This window comes from Pseudopipra pipra, chromosome W (assembly GCF_036250125.1).
Source record: "Pseudopipra pipra isolate bDixPip1 chromosome W, bDixPip1.hap1, whole genome shotgun sequence".
NCBI lineage: Eukaryota > Metazoa > Chordata > Aves > Passeriformes > Pipridae > Pseudopipra > Pseudopipra pipra.
Window position 1 is genome coordinate 30,825,356 of NC_087580.1, and position 24,473 is coordinate 30,849,828.

General features: G+C 55.3%; 1 protein-coding gene and 1 pseudogene across 1 annotated transcript in view; one reads left to right on the forward strand and one right to left on the reverse strand.

Moving 5' to 3' along the window:
* The window catches only part of LOC135405272 (zinc finger protein 501-like), an 895,895-nt gene that overhangs the window by 210,807 nt on the left and 660,615 nt on the right, over positions 1–24,473 (forward strand). The window lies entirely within an intron of this gene.
* LOC135404562 (zinc finger protein 850-like) overlaps positions 1–24,473 on the reverse strand; it is a 147,430-nt pseudogene that overhangs the window by 77,133 nt on the left and 45,824 nt on the right.

Sequence of the window (24,473 nt, forward strand, 5' to 3'; positions counted from 1 at the left end):
TTCATCACCTTCAGTGTAAAAAAGTTCTTCCTTATATCTATTTCAAATCTGCTCTTTTTTAGTTGAAAACCATTATCACTTGTCTTATTACAACTAAGTCTGTCCCCATCCTTCTTATAGGTATGATCTCAGGAGCTCCTGACAAGCCCTGACCAAACCAGCCGAGCAATGAAGAGCCCCTGGACTGGACCAGGGTGTGGGGAAGTGTCCCTGGACTGGACCAGGTGCTCCTGGATGATACAGATGGGAACAATCCAGAGTGGAACAGCTGGGGAACACAGGATAATCAGTCATCCCATGAAAGCCTTGGAACATTCCCTGCCTGAATCACAGACCTAATGGAACAGTTTGGATACAATTCCCAAATAGTTTGGAAACTCCAGTCATTCCTGACACCAGGATGGAAATTCAGCAGATAACTAAAGCCAGTCCCCTTGGGAGCCCACAACCAGCGGGGCTGAGGGAGGCCCTGGCAGCTCCCCAGCACCTCCCTCTCAGTGGGACACCTCTGGCAGCCTCTCCCAGCTCGGGAACCCTCCAGTTTGCAACACTCCAAAGACCCTCGCTGGTGCCCAGGACAATTCTGATCCCCCTCAACAAACACTCCTCCAGCTGTGACCCTTGTCTGTTGGGAAACACAAAGGGATTTGGGGGAGTGTTTCCCTGACAACAAGGAGAATTTAGGAGAGGGACCTTTCCACACCCAGCTCTTGATGTGTCCACACATCTCTGCCTGGGTGTGGGTGTGAATTGACTGTGGTGGGAATGTTGTTATTGGGAATCTATAATTCAGTCACTGTTAAAATTGTAGCAAATGCTATTGAATCACTTGATAAGTGTTCAATTGGTCAATGATTAAGTGCTACTAAAGTCTTTTGCCTCCTTGTCTTTGAATCAAAATCCTTTGCATCCTGACCCTCTTGCATCCCAAGGCTTTGTGTAAACCATTCCCTTTCATCAAAAAAAATATATTTTTCATGAAGTCCACTTTAAAATCTTCCTCCTTAGCTAAACTACAAAAGAACTCCAATTAGCTGCAGAAATCGTGATGACTTCAAGACAATTAAAAGAAAGGGAAATAATTTGTTTTCCTGTGTTTTAATGGTCCCAAAGTGTGTTTGGAGTTGCATCAGCTGTCAGTCCAAGGTGGGCCATGTCAGAACTGGTGAGGTTGGGGGGTGAGGATCAAGGTTGATCATTCAGGGTCACTGTGGATCTCCTGAGGAGATACTCAGCATCAAGACCACTTGGAGAACACCTCTATCACCTCTTCTCTGAATTTAAAAATATCCATAATTGAATTAAAACAAAAAAAGTACAAACTTCGAAGACTTGTTTTGAATATGCCTTGAAGACAATTAAAGGAAAACAAAGAGATCCTGAGGGATTTCTGGAATTTAATGAGCCCCACGGTGTGTTTGCAACCCAGCCCATGATCCTGAGGTACTGAGAGAAGATTGAAGCAGCTGCTGAAGAAGTCAGAAGCCAAAGTCCAAGTGCCTTGAAGCATTGCTGGGCCCCACTGAGGGCAGGCACTGACAAAGCCTCCCCAGGGACTCCTTGGAGCAGCTCCTTGGAGGCCAGGAGTGCAGGCAGACAAAGGCTCTGGGCAGGCCCCTGCAATGCTGAGCAAAGCCTGCCTTGGTTTTGTGGAGCACAAAGGCCAAGGCCTGAGCCCCAGGCCCTGGCCCAGCAGATCCTGTCCCTCCCGGCTGGCTCAGGGCTGTTTGGGGGGCACTGGGATGGGAGGGGGAGCAACAACAAAGGCCAAAACTGGGCAACCCCTGCCAGGCTCCTGAGGGAGGGGCGAGGCAGAAACCAAGGGCAGAACCTGCCAGGCAAGTTGCTTGTGGTGGCCTGAGTGGCAGAGGCAGCTGCCAGAGGCAAGGGGACAAAGGCCTGGGTGCCTTTGGGCCTTGCAGCCCTGCCAGAGCCCTTGGCCATCTCTCCTGCAGGCTGTCCTGCCCTGGCCCTGCTGCTGCTCTGGCCTTGCAGGCTACACACACCCCTCCTGCTTTCCCACCCCCTCCCAGCAGCATTTCTAGACCCTCCCTGATGTCTCTGCACCAGCTCTGGCTGTTGCCATGTGCACTTGGCCTTCTGAACTTGGATCCTGAGCCCCTGTGCCACAGGACATCCCTCCCAGAGCCCAGGCCCTTCTCCTGGGGGTCACTGCAGAGCTGAGCAGATCCAGGTCACCTCCCATTCCTCTGCCAACACCTTGGGCCTGCTCTGTGCCTTCCAGGGCCATTGTGACACTGGGGAAACCCTTGGAATCAAGAGGCCACTGGGACACTCCAGGGCCTCCTGGAGCCAAAAGAAACCCAGGGACATTGGGAACCTCATGAAATAAAGGGGCCATTGTGACACTGCAGAAACACATGGAATCAGGAGGCCATTGTGGCACTGCAGGGCCTTTTGGAAACAAAGAAACCCTGGACCACAGTGGAATTTCATGGAATCAAGAGGCCATTGTGGCACTGGGGAACGTCATGGAAGAAAAGGAATCCAGGGACACTGTGGAACTTCATGGAATCAAGGGGCAATTGTGACACAACAAGGCCTTATGGATCCAAAAGAACACAGGGAAATTGTGGAACCTGGTGGAACCAAGGGATATGTGGGGCCTCATGGAACAAAAAGAACCCTGAGACATTTTGGAAGCTCATGGAACCAAGGGGCTGTTCTGACACTGAGGAACCTCATGGACTCAAGGGGCCACTGTGACACTGCAGGGCCTCATAGAACCAAAGGAACCCTGAGACATCTCAGAGCCTTGGGCTGTGCTGCTCCAGCTGGGAGGCAGAGCCAGCTGATGGTGCTCCCTGCCACTGACCACCTCCCACAGACGCTCCTGTGTGGCCATGGAGGGGGCTCAGAGGGGCCCTGCCTTGTTCCAGAGCTGGGACATGGCTTTGGGGGCTGCTCTTGATCGACCTGTGGAAGTTCACTGAGGGGAACATAAGTCACTTGCCAGAGTTTTCCCTGTACCTGCTGTGTCCCCTGGGCTTGCAGAGCTCTGTTTGCCCCTTCACAGCAAGATTTAGTACTTGATCTCTGGGTGACTTCAGTGTGGGCAGGATTCTGCTCCAGGGTCCCATTCCCTGCTGACTGGATGGGACGGGCTGTCCCTGCAGATCCTCTGTGCTCTCCTGCACTTCCTGAGTTCCTACAGACAAGTCCTCACCTGCCATCAGAGCCCTCACAAGCTGCAGAGCCCCAGGCAGGTGACTTGGAGATCATTTGTCACCTCCATTGGCCATTGGCCACCAAAACACAACATGTGAACCAGCCCTCAGTCCCTGAAGTCCCAGTGGGTCTCTGACCTCACTGAACTGTCTCCATGGAGAAACAAGCAAAGCAACAAGACTTTTGAGAGTCTGTTCCTTGGACTTCTTCTCAATACTAGTGTTGGGAAAAGATCTCAGCCTTCAGGAAGTGCCTGGAAAGGAACCCCTTTGCTGCTGGAACTGCTGTTGTGGAGCCCAGCCCTGTCCCAGCAGTGCCCAGGGCCTGTCCCTGCCTGTGCTCACAGGCCTGACCCACAGCAGGACAGTGACTGAGCTCCCAGAGCACTCAGGCCTTGGGCACGGACAGGAAAGGAGAGGGTGGGAGTGCAAAGAGAGCAGCTCTGAACAGACCCAGTTCTGGGGCTCCCTGGCAGTGCTGGGACTCTTCTCCCCTCCAGATCTGCAAACATGGAAATGCCCTCCAGCTTCAGGGAGGTCTTGGAGGAAGAATCTGGAAAAAAGAATTTGTGTCCTTTCTTACACTCAGAGATTGTGATTCCTCATGTACAAACTAACACAGGGAGGATGTTTGACAAATACCTTGCTGACAAAACTTTTATTTTGTTTAAATGCACATTAAGCATGATTTCTGATTAGTACATTTTGTGGGTCAAAAAAAAAGAGGTAGAGAGTGAATTATATGGGATGAAGAATAAAATTTCAGTGTTAATGACATGAGGAGAGGGAAAAAACAGGAAAGCCCCCCACCCCAAACACTATCAAAGTTTTAGAAAGTAGGCTGAGCCCAAAATGTGTTACACAATGAGTGTTCTGCAGAAGAAAAGATGCAGTTTTTTGCTTCTGAAAAACATCCAGTCATCATTTTCCTTATGGCATCCTTGAGCTCCTGGTTCCTGAGGCTGTAGATGAAGGGGTTCAGTGATGGAGGCACCACTGAATACAGAACTGATAGTGCCAGATCTAGGGATGGGGAGGAGATGGAGGGGGGCTTCAGGTAGGCAAATGCTGTAGTGCTGACGAACAGGGAGACCATGGCCAGGTGAGGGAGGCACGTGGAAAAGGCTTTGTGCCGTCCCTGCTGAGAGGGGATCCTCAGCACAGCCCTGAAGATCTGCACATAGGAGAAAACAATGAAAATGAAACTACAAAACCCTAAACAGACACCAACCACAATGAGTCCAATTTTCCTGCGGTAGCCTGAGTGTGAGCAGGAGAGCTTGAGGATGTGTGGGATTTCACAGAAGAACTGGCCCAGGGCATTGCCCTGGCACAGGGGCAGGGAAAATGTACTGGCTGTGTGCAGCAGAGAATAGAGAAACCCAGCAGCCCAGGCAGCTGCTGCCATGTGGGCACAAGCTCTGCTGCCCAGGAGGGTCCCGTAGTGCAGGGGTTTGCAGATGGCAACGTAGCGGTCGTAGCACATGATGGTGAGGAGGAAATACTCTGTTGAAATGAAAAAGGCAAAGAAAAAGAGCTGTGCAGCACATCCCATGTAGGAGATGGTTGTGGTGCCCCAGAGAGAGTTGTGCATGGCTTTGGGGACAGTGGTGCAGATGCAGCCCAGGTCTGTGAGGGAGAGGTTGAGCAGGAAGAAGCCCATGGGGGTGTGCAGGTGGTGGTCGCAGGCTACAGCGCTGAGGATGAGGCCACTAGCCAGGAAGGCAGCCAGGGAGATGGCCAGGAAGAGCCAGAAGTGCAGGAGCTGCAGCTCCCGCCTGTCTGCGAATGCCAGGAGGAGGAACTGAGTGGAGGAGCTGCTGTTGGGCATTTGCTGCTCCTTAGGACAGGGTCTGTTCAGAAAAGGAAAGCACAGGGAACAATTAAGACAGCCCCCTCTCAGGAAAGCTGGTGCAGTTTTCAGGGAAATCCCCTCCAAGTGAAAGGCATTTCTTTTCTCTGGTTTGTGTTTTCTGAGGGTGCTGTGAGGAGCAGCAGCTCTGGTCATGTACCGCCAAGGACTCAGTTTATAGTGCCCACCCCCAAGGGAAGGTTCAGCACTGCCCAGGATCCTGTGCTCATTTCTGACACTGCCTGAAATATTCATCTTTGAGAGTAAAACAGTTTGAATTTCAGTGCAGCCTCCTGAACTGAGAGAACAATGTCTATGCTACAAGGCCTAAGCAGGAAACACACCTCAGGACTAATTCCTTTCCTGTAGCCCCTGTCTTTTCTGAGCTTTGCAAAAAATTCTCCATTCAATATCATGTAGTGGTCTGTGAGCAGGTCTGACCCTGCAACAGTGAGACACAGAAAAGATCCTCCCTCCCCTGCCAGGTTTGCTCCTTGCCCACAGCCCTTCTGCCCCAGCCCTGGCAGCAGCTCCCCGGGCCGGCTGAGAGCTGCCCCTGGCAGGCAGCAGAGTCCCTGCCCAGCACAGCACCCTGGGCTGCAGGACCCTGCTCTGCCCCACAGCCCTGGGCACCCCTGCCTGCACCCCCGGCTTCACAGCTCTTCTAAAGTGCCCCAAAACAGCCCCTGCTCACCCATCCCATCAGCTGGGGCTGGGCCAGCTTTAGGAGATGCCTCCAGGAGCTGCACTACCCTGCAGCCACAGACTCACCATGTGCAGCCCTGCCAAGATTCCTCCTGCAGGGAGCTCTCAGCCCTCCTGCCAGTGCTGAGCCCCTTGAAGCTGTGTCTGTGCCCTGCTGGTGTCCCTGAGCTGCCCTGGCAGTGCCCTCAGCCCTGCTGGGCTGTGCAGAGGAGCTGCTCACCAGCAGAGCTGTCTCTTTGAAGCTCTTCTTGCTTGCCAGGAGCTCCCTGTGTGCCAGGAGCCCGGCCCAGCTCAGCAGCACAGCAACAGCCCCAGGCATTTCATGACCCTCAGGGGACGTTGAGGTTGTTTACATGAGACTCAGTCCCTGAGAGTAAGTTCAAACAACTTTTCAAGAAGTAAAAATGAGATTGAAACATTGAAGTTTCTTGTAGTGCTAATGAGTCTCACTGAGGGACACAACTGAGAAGGTGTCCCCAGGTTCCAGTTAGAGCAGAAAAGTGCAGACAGTGATGACAAGGATGGACAATCAAGGGAAAGGTGGCTCTGATGCTGAACAAACCTTGACTTGTTTCCTTAAGCCAAAGGGCCAAGGCCTGACCCCCAGCCCCTGGGAAGGCAGATCCTGTCCCTGCCTCATTCCTCAGGGCTCTTCCTGTGGCACTGGGATGTGGGATGTGCAGTGCCAAGGGCAGGACCATGGGGTGGCACCTGCCAGGCTGCTGAGCAGGGACAAGGAGGCCATGAGGCCCCAGGGCTGCAAGGGGCACTCCCCTCCTCCTGGCATCAGGGGCACAGACAGCAGCCCTGGCCAAAGGCCTGCAGAAGGTGGCTGTGTCAGGGCCTTTCAGCTTCTCCCCCTCCCTGTCTCCTCTCCAGCCCAGGCTGTCCTACGGTGTCCATGCCCTGCCCCTTTCCCTGCAGGCTGTCGTCATCCCCCCGGCTGCCCCACCTGGCTGGCACCTTCCTGCACTGACATCTCTGCGTCCTCCCTGGCTCTTCCTGCACACACAAAGCCTTGGGCTCATCCAGACTCCTTCTTTGTGACATATTGCACCACAACAGTGACCTTGGAGGGAAATTTCTGACTTCTTGTCACCAGTCTAGGCCACCCCAACTGCCCTTGGTGGCACTAGTTCTTTCTTAGGCTGTTTTCTGACAGGAAGAAAAGCTCCACCAGCTCTGACACCCCCCTTCCAGACCTCTCAGGCTACTCCTCTACTGTCCTCAATCTTCACACCACTGACCCCTGAGTCCTCAGCCTCTGTATACGGGTCATGTGCTTGAGGCCCCTAATTCCTTCCTGAGGGATCTCTGGGACCTCTGCAAGGTTTTGGAAGATGACAATAGAGTGCTCTGATCCCAGGAAACACAGAGGGACACTTTTTTCCAAGGGTCGTCTTGACAGAATGAGACACAATCTCTTTAAACTTTCTGGGACAAGGGAGCTCTGAGCTCTGGGTACGGAGGGAGGTCCAAGTGCCAACCACTGGAGTGGGAGCTACAAATCATCAGGTCTTGTGTTCTTTGGAGGGCCAGACACTGGTGAGAGTGGAGGATGTGTGTGCACATGTAAGGACTTGAAGGGCACAATGAACTGTCTCAAAACACTGTCAAAGCAGGAAAATCCCATAAGGCGCCACAACACATAAGCACTGGTGGCAAAGAGGAAGGCATTTAATTCCAAGGCCTAAAGGGAGGTGAAGCTTTGGGGATTCTTTTCCCTGAGGTTTTAAAAAAAATAATTTGCCGAGTTTTCACTGTTGTTTTTGCCTTCCCCTCTTCCTTACAGGATGATGAGCAGGCAACTTTCTTCCTTTAGGGATTTGTAAATAGGGAAAGGAGACAGACCTATTTTTTACCCCTTGGTACACACAGGGGAAGTGTCTATCAAGCACTACTTCAATGAGCCCAGTTTAGCCCAGCTATTCTCTCATTATTTCCTTTCCTTGTTGCACCTTTCTTCCCTTTCCCACAAGGATGCTTGTTTGGCATCTATGGAAACTGCCAAAGGATTGGAAGAGGATCTTTTAGAGAGCCAGGTCGTGCCAGTCCACCTGCTAAGGAGGACAGACATTTAGGGCAGGAAGTAGAGCAAGCCTCTGTCAACTTGGGATTTATTTGATTGATTGGATAAATAAGAAGTGCTGTTCTCTGAAACTTCCACTGATTGCCCTGAGCAACACCCAGATTCAAGAGGCTGACAAAGCAAAGTCTCTGTTTTACCAAGGACAGAGTTTCTCGTGCTTTCCCCCATGGCAGCACCCTCTCTGAAAGGCAAGGCCATCAGTAGATAACTGTGGGCATGCTTAGTATGACCTCCAATAATCCTTAGAGCATCTGTAGGGAGAGAAACTTCATGACAGATGAGATACATGGTAGAGTGGAAAAAGCAGTCTCTTTCTTGGTTTGGAAACTATCCCAGAGACTGCATTTTCCAGCCATGAGACTAGAAAATCCATTGTATTTGGAGCATATTTTGTAGGCTTCTTTCCTGTTTTATCCCTTCTCAGCCACCTGTGCCAGGGCAATATTAAGGAAGGAACTGAGTTTTAAAAAAGAGAAAATGCAAAAACTCATTTCAGGCAGTCAGTTCTTCTGGGCAGGGCCGTCTGACTCTTGGTGTGTTTCCCTCCATGTGCTCAGCACCGGCACAGGGCGCACTGAGGGAGGTCTCCACACTTTCCTGTAGGTGACTCTGTCAAAACTAATCCCCTCCCAGGGCATCACAAGATGATGCTAATCAACTCTTCCAAGTCAAAGGATACTTCTTTTTCCCCAGGGCAGAACAGATGGAAACATGCTACTGGTGCAAGAGAGGGACAGCGGAGGCCCATCCTCTGCCATGGGGGCAGTGACCCAGACTCCCTGTTTGTCCTCTAGTCCCTCTGGGAGCCCTGAGGTTTCCCTCTGGTCCCCTCTGGCTCCCTGTGCTTGGAAAGCCTTCCAAATCCATTCTGGTGAGGGGAGGTGGTGATGCAGCAACAGCAGCCGCCTCGTGGGATGCCTGGACAGCCCTGGGGAGGCAGAGCTGGGGCCACTCATTCTGTGCCCTGTCCTGGCTGGGTGCTGGGGGGACTGCCCTGAGGAGAGACCAAGGAGGCTTCTCCTGGGGAAAGCCTCAGCCAGAGCTCAACTTCCCAAACAAGGCTGGGGCTGGGGGTGTGCCGAGGGGGAAGTTGTCCTGCAGGCAGCAGGACAGGACAAGCAGGATGCAGTCTGCTCAGGACACGGCGCATCTGAAGGACACCATGGGTTTGGGCCCATTGTTGCTGCTTTATTAAATCACAGCTGCCTCCAACTGGCTCAGTGGGAACAGAAGAGCAGTGCTCGTAGTTTGAATTGTGGTTCTTGGTGAAGATTTGATGGCATCAGGATTCCAGTTCTCCTGCCTGTAGGAAGGACAGAGTTTCTTTTTTTGTGATAAGATCCATGCCTGGAAAGCTCCCCAGGCAGCCACCAGGCCCCAACATGGCATCAGGGCAGTTGGCAGCAGTCCCCCCAACACCTGCCTCCCAGCCCACGCCAAGCCACCGCCTTACCCACAGCCCCAGAGCCCTGGATGCCACCATGGCTGTCCCTGACACCACCCTGCTCACCAGCTCAGGTGTCTCACACAGCGCCTGGGAGGCTGGGAATGTTGGAAGGTCCTCATGGATGTGGATGTTGGTGCCAGAAGAGCAGTGCTTCTGGCCTGAATCGAGGGCTTGGTGTTGGTCCTGTGCTTCAGTTGACCCTGACTTGGAAGTCCAGGGTGGTTTGGGCTGCATTCCTGCTTTAGGGGGAAGCTTTCCTGGAGGAGCAATTTGTTTAAATGTAAAATGAACCAAGGACAATTTTTGAGAGCTTTGCATTTAGATTTCATTAGTCTTAAGTAGTAGAATAAATGGTCTTATGTTTATTTGTATAGAGTCATGGACTGGTTTGGGTTGGAAGGGACCTTAAAGGTCTTCTCATTCCACCCCCTGCCGGGAGGAAGGCAAGGACACCTTCCACTAGAGCAGGTTGATCCAAGCTGTCCTTGGACACTTGCAGGGATCCAGGGGCAGCCACAGCTTCTCTGGGAATTCCATGCCTGCCCCACCCCACCCTCCCAGGGAAGGATTTCTTCCAAGTCTCCCATCTAACCCTGACCTCTTTCAGTTGAAAAACCATTGTAATGACCTTTGTCTTGAGGTCTTCTCTGCCAACCCACAGGAGCTCTATCATGTGTGGCACCAGGAGCTCCAGTTTACCTGCCTGTATAAAGGACAGAGTTTCTTTCCTGTGATAAGATCTATGCCTGGAAAACTCCCCAGGCAGCCATCAGGCCCTAACATGGCATCAGGGCAGTTGGCAGCAGTCCCCCCAACACCTGCCTCCCAGCCCACGCCAAGCCACTGCCTTACCCACAGCCCCAGAGCCCTGGATGCCACCATGGCTGTCCCTGACACCACCCTGCTCACCAGCTCAGGTGTCTCACACAGTGCCTGGGAGCCTGGGAATGTTGGAAGCTCTTCATGGATGTCGACATTGGTACCTGAAGAGCTTCTGGCCTGAATCAAGGGCTCGGTGTTGGTCCTAAAGCCTTCAGGATGCCAATGGTCTGTTCTGCCAGGCAAGAGACGGCTTCACTGCTGTCTGTCTTCAAGGGCTGAAGGGCTGTGAGAAAAAAAACAGAGCCGAGATGAAACTCCAGACATCCCTCCAGCCCATGTTCCCCACTCACCGCTGCAGATCTCATCCAGTTGCTCTGTGCTTCGGTTCCTCAGGTGCCCATTTTCCAGCTCCAGGGGGACAGGGCCAGTCAAACCACGGCAACTTGGCAGAGACGTCTTCAACTGCTTCTGCTTCCTCAGCACCGCTGAGCCCAGGTGGTCTCAGAAGGGGCAGATGGAGAAATCCTGCATGTTGCTGCTCTCCTGGGAGGAAGGAGGAAAGGTGAGCTTTGGAAACAGCAGCCCCCTGCCCACAGTGAAAGGGGATGGGGATGGTGGCTGAGGGAGATACCCTGGGCTCAGATTCCAGAGCAGGGACAAGTTGCACTGGGCTGCAAGGTCCAGAAGCCACCAGAGCCCAGGGGAGCAGAGCCTGCTGCCAGAGCTGCTGACAGGGCTGGGCTGCAGGGGAATTCTCACAGCCCAGTGCCCATGTCAGGGCTCACAAACCCACATCAGCCTTACCATGTTGAGGAAGCATGAGAGGTTCTCCACCAGATCCTCAGTGGCTGGGCAGGCCTTTATCTTCTCCAGGTTTGGACACATCAGGTTTTTAGAGACTATCACAATCTCTGTCCAGGAGTCTTCACTGCCAAGAGACAGGAGCTCCATCATATTTGGCACCAGGAGCTCCAGTTTTCCTGAGCAGTGGGACCAGTGCACTCCACAGAGACATCTTCAATTGCTTGTTGTTCCTCAGCACTGCTGAGCCCAGGTAGTCTCTGAAGAGGCAGATAAAGGCCTCTCGCATGTCGCTGCTCTCCTGGGAGGAAGGAGGAAAGGTGAGCTTTGGAAACAGTGGCCCCCTGCCCACAGTGAAAGGGGATGGGGATGGTGGCTGAGGGAGATGCCCTGGGCTCCGATTCCAGAGCAGGGACAAGTTGCACTGGGTTGCAAGGCCCAGAAGCCACCAGAGCCCAGGGGAGCAGAGCCTGCTGCCAGAGCTGCTGACAGGGTTGGGTGCAGGGCAGCTCTCACTGCCCAGTGCCCATCTCAGGGCTCACAAACCCCCATCAGCCTTACCATGTCAAAGAAGTGCGAGAGGTTCTCCACTAGATACTCATCGGTGGGGCTGGCCTTTTTCTTCTCCGGGTTTAGACACATCAGGTTTTTAGGGACCATCACATCCTCTGTCCAGGAGTCTTCACTGCCAACCCACAGGAGCTCCATCATGTGTGGCTCCAGGAACTCCAGTTTTCCTGCCTGTGTGAAGGACAGTGTTTCTTTTCTGTGATAAGATCCATGCCTGGAAAGCTCCCCAGGCAGCCACCAGGCCCCAACATGGCATCAGGGCAGTTGGCAGCAGTCCCCCCAACACCTGCCTCCCAGCCCACGCCAAGCCACCGTCTTACCCACAGCCCCAGAGCCCTGGATGCCACCATGGCTGTCCCTGACACCACCCTGCTCACCAGCTCAGGTGTCTCACACAGCGCCTGGGAGCCTGGGAATGTTGGAAGGTCCTCATGGGTGTGGACGTCGGCGCCAGAAGAGCAGTGCTTCTGGCCTGAATCGAGGGCTCGGCGTTGGTCCTAAAGCCTCCAGGATGCTGATGGTCTGTTTTGCCAGGCAGGAGACGAATACATTGCTGTCTGTCTTCAAGGGCTGAAGAGCTGTGAGCAAAAGAAACGGAGCCGAGATGAAGCCCTGTGTCTGCAGAGACCTCCAGACGTCCCCTCCAGCCCATGTTCCCCACTCACCGCTGCAGATCTCATCCAGTTGCTCTTGGCTTCGGTTCCTCAGGTGCCGCGTGGCCACCCCTAGGCACAAAGCTCTGTCAGCCCCTGCTCCCCAGCGGGCTCCCAGCAGCCCGGCCCCTGGCCCTGCCCTCCTCCCCCTCAGCCGGGATGAGCCCAGGAAGCACCAGGAGCTCAGGGGGGTAGAACTCAGCCCAGTGGCCACCAAGCCCAGCCACGTGGGCAGGGGTGGCAGAGGGAGGCCCAGGCCCAGCCTGCGGCAGCCGGGGCTCAGGCAGCCCCAGGGCTGGGCCTGGCTGTGGCTGCAGGAGCAGGGACAGGGGCCAGCTTGCCCAAAGAGGGACCCCGGGGGCTGGGGCTCACCGATGAACCTGATGGCCGCCTCTCGCACACTGGCCTCAGGGTCCTTGAGGTAGCTCAGGCCCTGACGCAGGTACTCTTCAGCCCTGCTCCTGTCCTTCCCCACCTGGAGAGAGCACAGGGACACGGGCATGGCACAGAGCCCCCCCGCTGGCTGCAGCAGTCCCTCCTGCCAGCACTCAGTGTTGCCCAGAGCCCTCTCTCCCGCTGGCTGCAGGGAAGGGAGAGGGGCCTGCAGAGGAGCCCCTGGGGCTCTGTTCTTGGAGGGCACACACTGGGCTGCAGCTCCAGCCTCTGGGCTCTGGGCCCACACAGTGGGCTCTGCCTGTGGGCTAAGCCTCACCCAACCTGCACCCTGGCACTTGGCCTTACCAAGCACTCGCCAATCCTCCACATCTGCTGCTTCTTCACCAGCTCTTTCAGCTCCCTCCACTTGAGTAGCTTTGCTGCAGCAAGGAGCGCTTCCCGGGCGGCCTGCATGGAAGCAGAAGGGGTGAGGTAGCAGCATGGCTGGCAAAGGAGAGCTCTTGGCTTTCTTGCTGGGGAGATTCTGCCCTCAGGATTTGGGACATGCCCTCACCAAAGTGTCTAGGGGACGTGTGAGGGCAGCCCTGCAGGACAGGGCCTGAGGCTGGACGCCCTGTCTTTGGACACATGCCAGGGACAGCAGAAAAGCCTGTGGGGATGTGCCTGTTCAGGCTTTGGTGGTCACAGGCTGCTGACGAGCCCTACTGGAGCCCTAGGGCAGCTGTTGGAAATGGCTGTGCCAGCTTCTCCATCCCTGCTGGCGCTGGCTCTGCAGGGACCTTTCCCACGGCTTGCGCTGGGCCACGGCTGCCCACTGCCAGCAGCCCTTGCCCTGCTGCCTGGGCCCCACAGGGCGGGCCAGCCCACCTCTCTCTGTGCCAGTGCTCAGCCTTCCAATGTGTACCTTGGCCACGCTCGGGGACTGGTCACTTGTGCGAATGAGCAGCGGGACCAGTGCACTCCACAGAGACATCTTCAACTGCTTGTTGTTCCTCAGCACTGCTGAGCCCAGGTAGTCTCTGAAGAGGCAGATAAAGGCCTCTCGCATGTCGCTGCTCTCCTGGGAGGAAGGAGGAAAGGTGAGCTTTGGAAACAGCAGCCCCCTGCCCACAGTGAAAGGGGATGGAGATGGTGGCTGAGGGAGATGCCCTGGGCTCCGATTCCAGAGCAGGGACAAGTTGCACTGGGTTGCAAGGCCCAGAAGCCACCAGAGCCCAGGGGAGCAGAGCCTGCTGCCAGAGCTGCTGACAGGGTTGGGTGCAGGGCAGCTCTCACTGCCCAGTGCCCATCTCAGGGCTCACGCTCCCACATGAACCTTACCATGTCAAAGAAGCGCGGCAGGTTCTCCACCAAATACTCATCCATGGGGCTGGCCTTTTTCTTCTCCAGGTTTTGATTTATCAGTCTTTTCAGGATCATAACGACCTTTGTCTTGAGGTCTTCTCTGCCAACCCACAGGAGCTCCATCATGTGTGGCACCAGGAACTCCAGTTTTCCTGCCTGTATGAAGGACAGAGTTTCTTTTTTGTGATAAGATCCATGCCTGGAAAGCTCCTCAGGCAGCCATCAGGCCCTAACATGTCATCAAGGCAGCTGGCAGCACTTCCTCTAACACCTGCCTCCCAGCCCACACCAAGCCACCGCCTTACCCACAGCCCCAGAGCCCTGGATGCCACCATGGCTGTCCCTGATGCCACCCTGCTCACCAGCTCAGGTGTCTCGCACAGCACGATGAGGCCGTCGAGCACCTGGGAGGCTGGGAGGGTTGGAAGCTCCTCATCGATATCAAAGTTGTCATTCTGAAGGTATTCAAATTCTTCGTCTTTGTCCTCCCACTCAAACTTCATGCTAGTGCCACTGGGCAATGGCTGTAGAAGCAAGCACAGTAGTGAGAGCCTGGCAGAGTCTGCAGGGCTCGTGGCAGGGGATCAAGTCCTTTTCTGGTAACTCACAGCCAAGTCAGAGGTGGAGCTGCTTTCTGAAGAAGAAGCGCTGAGACTGCAGGGCCACCAGTCGACCCAGAGCATGACAGCGAATGGCCATAATATCTTGTCTCCAATCTTGGGCTCTGAGAAGATGCTCTGCCACATTTGCATGGCCACACTGCAAGGCAGAGCTCTGTGTCAGCAGGGCGGCCTGGAGTGCAGCGTGGCTGGGCCAGCCCAGGTGCCTGGGGCCCTGCCTGGGCAGGCAGCAGGGCACTGAGCTGGTGTTCCCCTCTAGGCTGGGAGCAGCAGGGTGGCTCTGGGCTGGCTGGGCCAGCTTTGTCTGCTGCAGGCCTGGACAACCTAGCAGGGCTGGAAAGCTTGGTGGGATGGAGAACCCCTCTCCTCAGGGCTGTCCTCCATCATTCCTTGGCTCTGGGAGCCAGAGAGTCTCAGGCTCCATCTCCCCACAGCCAACAAACCCTCAGGCTTTTCAGGGCCAGTACCTGTCTCCTTGTGGAGCGATGCTCAACAGTGTGGCGACTACCTTCCTTGGGAAAAACTCTGCTAGCAGCAGAAGCAGGGAGTGGAAGCACTCCTGCACACGTTCACACTTCACACCTGGCAGTCTTTCATGCAGGAAGCTCAAAATCTTTGGCACCTGAAGGGGACAGAGGTGAGGAGAGTGCTGCCACGGTAGTGCAGCCTCAGCTGCCCTTTCCATGCCACTCTGCTGCCTTCAGGTGCCTTCAGGTGCCTGAGACACCTGGGTTTGGCAGGGAGGGATGGAGAGAGGAACAAGGCCTTCTAGGGCTGAAGGGCAGGGCAATCCAGCCACAGGCCACTTACATCTGTCAGGAAGAAGCACGGGTCAACCGTGGCCAGCCACAAAATCTCTTCTGCTCTGATCCTGCGCCCTCTGTAAAGGTTCCACCCAAATGGTTCAACCCATGGGCGAGGCTCTCCAGGTATCCATTGATAATTCTGTGCATCTTTCTGCTCCAGGGCTTCAAGGACAATGTGCGTCCTCTCCGAGCGTGTGAGGTATCATTCGAAGGGCTGCGGCAGGAAGGAGGAGAGTAAAGATGTCACCCCAAGGCCCCTGTTGGTGCTGCTCAGATGGGCAGCGAGAGCAGCCCTGGCCACAGGTGCCCAGCAGTGCTGGCAGCAGTGCCCACAGTCACTGTGTAGGGGAGGACGAGAGCAGAGGGTCCTTAGGCTGAGGCAGGAGGGCTGGGCTCATGCTCACGGGGTGCTGGCCCTGCACAGGACCAGGGCTCACTGCTGGGCAGGAGAGCTGCAGCTGCTGCTGGGACACCAGCAGAGTGCCGCCCTCAGACAGTCCCTGCTTGGGGACAGCAGGAACCCTCTCATCAGGGACACTGAGGCCCTGTCAGCCCCACTGATTCTGGGTGCCTTTGGCTCACAGGAGTGCCCTGCCAATGGCACAGACAAGAGTCTCAGCAACGGGGGAGCTCATTACCTTGATACCGCACTTTCTTCCGAGAGTCTTGCAGAAGCGGGTGATTTCACCTTCCACGTGGCGTGCGTATCGTTTGCCCCTTAGCCTGGTCCTGCCTAAAGAGCAGGGCAGACGTGCAAGTCAGGGAGAGCAGCTTTGCCATCAGGCTTTCCAAAGCAGCCCGAGATCTGCTTGGGAGATGGCAGGCCAGAAGGAGATTGTGGAGGGAGGGGGTCAGAGTGGGCTCCACAAACAGGCAGGGTTGAAGATGGTGAAAGGAGCGGGGAAGGAGAGCAGCAGAGAACAGGTGCAAGACTTGAGGAGAGCACTCCACTTGTGCAGCAAAAGAGAGCTGGGATGCTGCGGGGAGCAGTTGGAGGGGCAAAGGTGGTCAAGCAGAGAAGCAGAGCTGGGAGGTGATGTCTGTGTGCAGAGGGATGAAGGCCACCACAATGCCCCTGAGCTTTTTGCTTACAGATGAATTCACTGAGGTGCTCAACAGTCGCCCGACACTTTATTGAAGCTTTACTGAAGTTGACATACTTTGCTTAATGCAATACAGTTTATTATTTTAAAATAACACCCAAAAAAGAGTGCATCTGTGAATAAAGTCACATCTTACTGGGAATTCCTCTCTAAATCTGAGAAACCTGGCAAACAGCCTTAGCTGAAAATACCCAAACCTACGTGAGTTGTGCTTTGACTGCTGTGCTTACAGAACATCTGATGGTGGTAAAAGCAGAACTAGGGCTGTCCAGGGCACTCATGTTCTGTGCAGTCTCTGACAGGAACTCATGATGGACTTTGCTGGCCAGAAAGGACACGTCTGCTCTTTCCTGCAGTGTCAAAGTTACCAGGGATGTGTCTTCGAGACTAAAACCTTGCTTTAATGGACTTTGAGACGTAGACCTTGAGGTTTGGTTTGTTCACAGCCTCATTCTGTCCATTCAGCTCCTTCTGCTGGAGGAAATTCCATTTCCAGGGGAGGTCACCTCAGTTTTTAAGTTGAAGCCTCAGATTTCACTCTGGAAAACTTGGTCAATGTGTTGGTGTCTCATGCGTGGGTGTTGTACGTGTTGGATTTCAGCCTCCCACTCGAGGAACAGAAGGTTTCAATAGACCTCAAGTGGCTGAAGCCCTGGGTTTGGCCATCAGGCCTTGTCTTTCACTGCTGTGGTCTTTTAATTGAGCAACAGAGAATTGCAGCAAAAAACTGAAGAGAAAAACTTTGTAAATTTTGTTTCAGAATCGTTGCCTTGAACCTTTGGTCGAGGTTGGGAATGGTTTGTCTCCCTTGGCAGGGAGGGTCAGTACTCTTTGTCATTCTGACATGACTGCCCAGGGCCCTGATTTTATTGTGGCCAAAATACTGGGCTTGGAAACCAAACCAGGAGCTGGTAGGTAACAGCAGCTTGAAAAATGGGCTGATGCCTAATTGATGTGGCAGAAGGAATGAAAGACTCGTGACAGCTAAGAAAAAAATTGGGCTTTTCAGTGTCCACCTCAGGTTAGGATCACTGCCTGTGTCTTAGTGGAGGAAGATGTTTTTGTAACTTTATTGAAACTTGTTAGTAAAATGTGCCTTAATTCCTAAGGAAACAACCACTGTGAAATCTTTAAAAACCAAATGTAGATTTCCAAAGTGTAGAAGTTGCTATTAATATTTTGGCCGTTCCTGTGGCATCTTTTTTGTGTATGAACAACTCTGAGAACAAGAACGTGTTCTTAATTATAACACATTATCAGGTCTGTTTACTGCTAATTATTTTACAAGGTTGAGAGAAGAGTTTAAGATGAAAGTTGTGGGGTTACTTGCAAAGTTTTTGGTACAACCAATGCAGTTGAACCTGGTGGGGAAATCTGCCCTTAAGTTGGTTTTGGCAGATCTCATGAGTGTCTGAGGCAGAGGCCAACCCAGCTGGAAAGAGCCTTTCAAGGGTGACTAAGATGTAACTAAATTACCTTTTTGAGAGGTGGGGAAAGCCGATGTCAGGAATTAAATTTCCTTATGTTAGGCTTAGTAAAAATATATTAATACATAAATATTAAAATTATTTTAATGGTCTTATTTATGAGGTTTACAATGTGCTTATGTTAGTACTTCTGAGTGTTTGATTGTGACAATAATGGACAGCTTTGTGGTATTTTTTTTTTTTATTTTTCATGTTTTGATACTTTGGTCAAGGCATTAATATTAAAAATCATTCAAAATTTTAATTCATCTTCAAACACCGAAATAGATTTGAAATGAGGTTAATGAGAACAGTGATGCGGGAAAAAAACACCCGAGCCCAAAACCAAAACAACCCCAAAAACTGTTCATTTTCCCATTGTATTTTAAACAAGGAAGTCTGTAGAGCAGCAGAAAACAGGACACGTGGGCAGGTGTGAAAGTCAGACTGGGGCTTGTTGCACTGGTTCCAGTGCTCTTTGCTTCAGTGTAACTGGTCATTTTGAGATGAGACTGGGGAAACTGGGCTGCCAGGTCAGACACCACTGGCTGGCCCCACTGGTTTTTGCTGGGCAGTGGGTAATTTCTGCCTCACTTGTCAGAATCAGCCCACGGTTATCAGGGAACGGGGTAGTGGTGAATTTGGCTTTCAGACTAAAATGAGGTTAAAGTTACACATATTCAAAAGAATAAACGGATGTTGGAGTGCAGATATTCAAAATCCTGAAGACCTTTTGAAACCTTTTTTGTGTGTCAGTCCTACGGCCGAAGCTCTTCCCGCAGTCGGGGCACTCACAGGGCTTCCCTTACAGGTGGGTCCGTTGGTGTTTGGTCAAGGTAGAGCTGTCAGTGAAGCTCTTCCCACACTCCCCACACTTGTAGGGCCTCTCCCCAGTGTGGATGCGCCGGTGGGTGACGAGGTGAGCATTCTGCTTGAAGCCCTTCCCGCAGTCGGTGCAGCGGAAGGGCCTCTCATCCGTGTGCGTCCCTTGGTGCACGAGGAGACTCCCCCTAGTCTGAAACCTCTTCCCACATTCCAAGCATTTGTAGGGCCTCTCCTCGCTGTGGATGAGTTGGTGGGTGACAAGGGTGGAGTTCTGCTTGAAGCCCTTCCCGCAGTCAGTGCAGCGGAAGAGCATCTCATCCGTGTGCAACCGCTGGTGCACGAGGAGATTGGAGCTGGTGTAAAATCTCTTCCCACATTCCAAGCACTTGTAGGGCCGTTCTCCAGTGTGAAAGCGCTGGTGGATGCGGAGGGTGGAGCTCTGGCTGAAGTTCTTCCCACATTCCAAGCACTTATAGGGCCGTTCCCCAGTGTGGATGTACTGGTGGGTGCGGAGGTTGGAGCTGCAGTTGAAGGTCTTCCCACATTTCCCACATGAATAGGGCCGTTCTCCAGTGTGGATGTGCTGGTGGGTGAGGAGGTTGTTGCTCCTGCTGAAGCTCTTCCCACATTCCAAGCACCTGAAGGGCTTCTCCCTGCTGGGAGGCTGCTCAGGGACCACCAGCTCAGAGCTTCCCCTCAAGCTCCGGCCGCCTTCCCGGCACAGGCTGGCTCTTTCCTCCTCAGAGCACCCTGGGCTGGCTTTGGAGCCCCTCCTGCGGGGGGATCTCCGGCCCTTTTCCTCCCCGCTGCCTTCCTGCGCCGGGGAGCCCTTCAAAACGGCCTCTCCCACCAGGGGCTCACGGGGGGATTTGTCCTCCGGGCTCTCCGTCCTCAGCTCGGGGCCTGGGGCAGGAAGCAAGAAGGACAGGCAGGGGATTTGCCTCCGGCCCACAGGGAAGGCCAAGGACATCCCCCCAACTCCGGCCCCGGCAGGACGGCGGCGCCAGCGGGGTTGTCCTGCAGCCGGGGCCATGCTGGGCTGACAGAGCCAGCACAACACCCGCCCAAAGGGACACTGACTTCCTCCTCACCTGCCTGGGGGGCCCAAGGCATCTTCCTCTTCCTCGCAGCCTCCTCCATCCGCCCAAGCTTTGGGAAGGACAAATCCTGATGGGGGGGAAAACAAGGGCTGAGCGCGTTGGCTTGGGGGTTCCTCCTGCCCAAGTCCATCTCTAGAACACATCGGGCATCCTGTGTCCATAAAAACCTCCAAACCACCAAGATTCAGCCCAGAAAGACCCAAACAACCGAGATTCAAGCAAAAAAATCCTCACAAAGCGCGAGATAACCGCACCCAAATTGCAAAAAATTGAGCTTCAGCTAAAAATTACTCTAAAATATCAAGATTCAGCAAAAAAACTCTCACAGGAATTCCCCTTCGATGGTCTCTCCCCTCTGGGGTTCAGAGGGTCTCCCCTCTCTGCAATGCTGGGTGTCCCACTTAGGGATGCTGGGAGTGTTGGGGGTCCCAAGGGTCCCTTCTCCTCTGACTCTCACCTTCGGGGTGTCGTGTCCCCAGACATTCCCCCTCTCCAGGTTCTCCAATTCATTGTCTTGAGGATCCCAGGGGTCCCCACTGTCCAGGCTTCCCCTTCTCCACGCCCCCCGTTTCAGGCTCCCGGGAGTCCTGGGGCTCCTCCCTCTCCGTGCTCCCCCCTCCAGGCTGCCAGGGGTCCCCCAGCTCCGGCATCTCCCCGCTCCGCCCTCCACACTCGGCAGCTCCCGAGCTCCACACCCACCCCCGGCACTCCCGGGGGCCCCAAACCCGCTGTGTCCCCCCCGCCGGCACCGGGCTGACAATGGAGCCGGCGGGGCCTGACCCAGCAACACCAACCCCCACCGTGGGGGGGACCCGCATCCCCCCGCCCACCACCGGGGCTCTGCCACCAATCCAGCCCGGCACCCCCAAAAAAAAATCTCCTGCCCACCCCCAACAGCCCCCAAGGGCACAGCCCTGCACAAGGGCCGGCTGTGCCCAAGGAAACCAAACAGTCCCATAGGTCACAGGACACGAGAGGCTGCCCCAGGGCAATGAGAGCAGGGAGCGGATCGGGCCTCCTGACAAGTGGGCGGGCTCTGGGTTCAGCCTGACCAGGGGAAATTTGGCATCAACAGCACGGCCCCGACCGCTGGCTCAGGATGGGGGGCCCGAGCTCCCCCCTCTCCAGGCTCTCCGGGCTGTCGCAGCTGCCCCCTCTCTCCAGCCTCCCCCACTCTCCAGGGATCAAGGCAAGTGACCCTGTCCCTTGGCTCTCTCTCTGCCAGCTCAGTGTGGGGCACACGGGCTGGGGGTCCCTCCCAAGCCCCCCGGGCAGCCGGCGTTGGCTGGGGGGATGTGAGGGCTGGGCCTGCTCAGCACAGCCCCGGCCTCGTGCCCAGCGCCTCTTTCCTGACCCACACAAGACCTTCCCGGCCCCCCCAGGGCTCCCCTGCTGCTGCCTCTGCTCCTGGCCCTGCCTTTGCTGCTCCCTTGGCTGGGGCAGCGGCTGCAGGGGGGGGATGGCAGCAGCTTCAGCTCCACGGCACTTCCTGGGGGGAGCTCAGCCCGGGGGGACGGGCAGGGACCTGATGGGGATGGACAGGGGCCCAGCAGGGACAGCCAGGGCCTGCAGGGGAAGGCACACGGACAACCTGGACCCCCACACTGCCACGGCTGTCTCTGCTCCTCCTTGCAGGCTCCGTGGCCAGGCACAGTTTGTGTTCCTGGGTGCCCACCATCTCAGCACTTGGAGACGCTCAAATCAGCGCCCGCAGCTCTGCAGCAAAGCCCCAGCTCACCTGGCACACAGGGGATGGACACAGCACCTTCTCGGGATGGGCACCTTTGCCTCTTCCCCACCACGGGGCTCTCCTTCCTCAGCAGCACCTCTGCCTTGCACTTATTCTCAGCCTCACCTCAGGGACAGCTCTGGGCTCACCTCCGCGCCACTTCTCAGCCTCACCTCAGGGCCTGGGCTCAAGGACAGGAACCTGCAGGGAGGGGACATCATGTGCAAGCTCAGGGCTGCCTGCTTGCACTGGCCTCTGGGCTTCTTGGAGATATATATGGCCAGACATCTCTATCATCCTCTGGATAGAGCCTCAAGCATGTGCTGCCATAGGAATGGCAATCAGAGAATCACAGAATCAGCCACATTGGAAAAGACCTCCGAGAGCATCAAGTCCAACCCTGGATCCAACCCCGCCGTGCTTCCCAGACCATGGCACTGAGGCCACATCCACTCTCACCTTCAACACCTCCAGGGACGCTGACTCCACCCCCTCCCTGCCCAGACCATTCCAAGGCCTGATTACTCTCTCTGCAAAAAATTGCTTCCTAATATCCAACCTAAACCTCCCCTGGCACAGCTCAAGACCCAGCCCTCTTGTCCTACTGCTGCTTCCTGCCAGAACAGCCCCACCCCCACCTGGCTCCAACCTCCTGGCAGGGACTTGCAGAGAGTCAGGAGGTCTCCCCTGAGCCTCCTCTTCTCCAGCCTCAACACCCCCAGCTCCCTCAGCCTCTCCTCACACCACTTGTGCTCCACTCCCTTCCCCAGCCTTGCTGCTCTTCTCTGCACCTGCTCCAGCCCCTCCAGGGCCTTCCTCAACTCAGGGCCCAGAGCTGGACACAGCACTCCAGGGGTGGCCTCACCAGCGCTCACTCCAGCCCAACAAGCACTTCCCTGCTCCTGCTGACACACTCTTCCTCACACAGGACACCAGCCATTGGCCCTCTTGGCCACCTGGCCACACTCTGCCTCTTCTTCAGCTGCCTGTCCATCCACACTCCCAGCTCCCTTTCTGCCTGCCTGCTCTCCAGACACTCTGGCCCCAGCCCGGGGGGCTGACGGGGCTTCTTGTGGCCAAAGGGCAGGACCCGGCCCTTGGCCTGCTGGAACCTCATCCCCTTGCAATCAGCCCATGGATCCAGCTGGGCCAGGTCCCTCTGCAGAGCCCTCCTGCCTTCCAGCACATCAACACACCCCCAGCTTGGGGTCACCTGCACATTTGCTGATGAAATGCCTGGTTCTGCAGCAGCTGCAGATGCTCAAGGGGCAGCAGGACCAAGTCAGGGGCCTGGGGGGCCTGGGAGGCTTTGGGGTGCAGGAGGGTCTTGGGGGAGCTGGGGAGGGGCTTTGGGGACTAGGGGCACAAACCAGGACAGACCAGTACAGACCAGTACCTCCTCACTGCTCCCCAGGTCTCTCCTGGAGCTGGGCCACGTTGTCCTGGGACACCTGAGCCCCCCCAGTGCCCTCCCAGTACAGCCCAGTGCCCCAGTACAGCCCACTGTGTTCCTGTCCCAGGGTGCTGGGTGATCCTTCTTTACGGGGGAGGTTGGAAGGGATTTGGGGGTGGGGGAGATTTGGGGGGATCTGGGGGGGATTGTATAGGAATTTGGGGGTTTTGGGTGCATTTAGGGAAGTTAAAAGGGGTCTTGGGAGGTCAAAGGGATCTATAAGGGGGGGGGGATTAAAAGGAAAATGGGAGTTGGGAGACATTGGTGGGGCTTAATGATGTCTAGGGGGAAAGAGGAGGGGCAGCACCAAGAGCAGCTGAGTCCTGAGACCCTCCTGGGGTTCCCAAGACCTTCTTGGCGTCCCTAATTCCCCCCTTAACACCCTGAGACCCCCCTGGTGTCTCCAATGTCCCCAGGGCCTCTCCATGGCCTTCATTCCCCTTTGACACCCCCAATTCCACTATCCCCAAACCCCTCCCCACTGTCCCCAAACCCCATCTCTGATGTCTCCAACCCCCCATTTCACCCCAGGAGCCCCCCCTGGACCCTCTGACACCAAAATCATCCCCCCTCCCGACCACACTCACAGAAAGGCCAAGGGCATCTGGGGACACACTGGAGACAGTCGGGGGGCTTTGGGGGGCACTGGGTGATTAATGGGGGATACTGGGATACACAGGGAGGAACCAGGGGGCACTGGGAGGGACTGGGGGGGAACTGGGGCACACTGGGAGTCACTGGCAGAGAACTGGGGAGTTACTGGGGGATACCAGGACAACGGTGGGACACTGGGAGGTTACTGTGCCATACTGGGGGTTACTGGGTGCTCACTGGGATACATTGGGTGGTCACTGGGGGGTTACTGGGCTATACTGAGGGTCACTGGGAGGTTATTGGGATATACTGGGGGCACTGGGATCCCCTTACCCAGATTTATTATATCTCCCCTCTCCGATTTTGGGGGCATCCCGAGGACCTCTCCCCTGGGGGCTGGGGGACCCCCCAAACCCACTGCTGGGCTTTAGAGGACTCCACAAAATCCCCTCAAAACCCCCAAAATCCCCTCAGAAATCCACCCCAGGACCCATTGAAACCTCCTCAAGCCTCTCCCAACTCCCCGAGGAGACCTTATCCCCCCCCCGCCCCCCCCTCCGGACCCCCTAAACCCTTTAGTGACCCGCAAAAGCCACCTGAAATCCCCCGAGCCCATTCAGGGACCCCCCAGTCCATCTAAGGGAGACTCAAAGCTGTCTGGAACACGATAAATCCCTAGAGACCACAAAAACTGCTGCAAACGTCCCCGCAAAACCCACCCAGGACCCCCAAACACCCTCAGAGATCCCCCCAAGCCCACCTGTGACCCCCCAATCTCCTCAGTAACCCAAACTCCCTGAGAGACTCCCAAACCCCTTCAGGGACCTTCAACCTCCCCCCCCCCGGGGCCCCTCAGGACACCGAACCCCCTCAGGGACAGGACAAAATCTCCTCGGGAACCCCTGAACTC